The sequence below is a fragment of the Orcinus orca genome, chromosome 7 (assembly GCF_937001465.1).
Source record: "Orcinus orca chromosome 7, mOrcOrc1.1, whole genome shotgun sequence".
In the NCBI taxonomy this organism is placed as follows: Eukaryota; Metazoa; Chordata; class Mammalia; order Artiodactyla; family Delphinidae; genus Orcinus; species Orcinus orca.
Window position 1 is genome coordinate 112012690 of NC_064565.1, and position 2131 is coordinate 112014820.

Genomic DNA, 2131 nt, shown 5'->3' on the forward strand with positions numbered 1-2131 from the left:
TAAATATAAAGGTACAGATAAAAGTAAAAGGATGAAAAAATTACAATGCAAACACTAATTCCAAGAAAGCTGATGTAACTGTATTAATATCAATAAAGTAGGCTTTGAAGCAAGAAGTATTACCAGAGATAAAGAGGGATATTTCTTAGTAATTAATAGGTCCATTCATCAAGATGACATAACAATCCTAAATATGTCTGTGCCTATTAACAGAGTTTCAAAATACGTGAAATGAAAACTGACAGAACTAAGTGGGAAATAGTTAAATTCACAGTCATCGTTGGATAGGCAACTCCCCTGTGGTAAGATTGCCTCCAAAGACAGCCAGTACCAATTCCTCCATCCTCCAACCATGTTCCATGCCTTCCAACATGAGATGGAGCTGTTTTCCCGCTCCTTCAACCCAGACTGTCCTTGTGACTTGCTTTGACCAACTGAATTTAGCAGAAGTGACACTATATCAATTCCAGCCCAAGTCCTTATGAGGCATGGAAGATTCTCTTTCACTCTCTTGGACTAGACTATTGAATATGAGAGACAGGGAAGCCCCTTGGAGGACAGCTGTTGCGACCTAGGCAACAACAAGTACCAAGGCCTCAGACATGTGAGTGAGTCTTCCAGATGGTTGCAACTGTACAGGTGACACCAGCTAACACCTCAACAAGAAGAAATGCCCAGTGGACCCACAGAATCATGGGGAACAATGAGTTGTTTTAAGCCATGAAGTTTTAGGGTGGTTTGTTATGCAGCAATCCATCATTGAAACACAACCTTTCGTAGTACTTGCTGGAACCAGCAGACAAAAGCCAGTGAAGACAGCAGCTTTACCACACGGGGACGGCATCCTCTGTATGCCCACACCCCCACCCACACACTTTGCTGCAGCTGCCCAGCCCAAAGGAGGGGTCGTGGGAAGTCCCCAAGGAGGGCCGGTGACTCTGAGAGGTGGAAACAAGAGAAGGTGAGGAGCGAGATGTCCATTTGCCTGAGATTCTGGAGCTCTTACTGCAGCTGTTCTTCCAGGGCAACAATGAAAGGCGTGTAACCTTTGGACAAGGTGTAGGGGGGATGACGGCACAGCAGCAGACGCAGCTTTGACGCGGATGCTGACTTACTCCTTCGTGAAAACGCTATGATGGTCAAAAACTAGCTCTATCAGAAAAAAAGGGTCCCAATCCTGCCAAGGAGGAAGTGTCCACACTCGCTGGAGCCCCGCTAGGCTAGGGATTTTTTTTCATGTGTTTTCTATTGTTTAGTGGGTGGTGAGGTGATGTGAGCCGCAGAAACAAAAGAAGAAATGGGTCCAAACTCATCATATTGTATACATTAAATATCTATAGCTTGTTGTATAGCAAATATACTTCAATAAAGCTGTGAAGGAGGAGGAGGAAGAGAAATAAGAAAAGGAGAAGAAATGGGTGACTACACCTGCTCTGCTCCTACTCTGTATCCTGGTTTCGGAAATCTACCATCTTCCTGGGGATGATGACTTCAGGAAGAGAAAAGAAAAGGCCGTTAAAAGAGTGGTTGAGGGCTTCTCTGGTGTCACAGTGGTTGAGAATTTGCCTGCCAATGCAGGGTACACGGGTTCGAGCCCTGGTCTGGGAAGATCCCACATGCCGCAGAGCAACTGGGCCCGTGAGCCACAGCTACTGAGCCTGCACTCTAGAGCCTGTGCTCCACAACAAGAGAGGCCGCGATAGTGAGAGGCCCACGCACCGCGATGAAGAGCGGCCCCCACTTGCCACAACTAGAGAAAGCCCTCGCACAGAAACGAAGACCCAACACAGCCATAAATTAATTAATTAATTTTAAAAAAAGAAACTCAAGGCTAAAATCAGGGAGTTGTTAACGACCAAAAAAAAAAAAAGAGTAGTTGACATCTCGGAGGCGGATGAGAGACACATGGCTCTTCAAGAACGTACGGGCCAGCCTGAGCAAGGAAGGCCTGATTTTTAGCTTTTCCTGCAGGAGTGAGGTGTTTGATGAGGAAGAAGCCCTGAGGGGCTATTACTGGGTGCTGGGTAGAGCTCGGTGGCAGGAGCTCTGGGCCACCTGAGCTCCCTTCAGCAATTAGAGGCGGGTCCCTGGGCCATGGCAGCCTTGAATAGCCGAGCACCCAGCTAAGCCC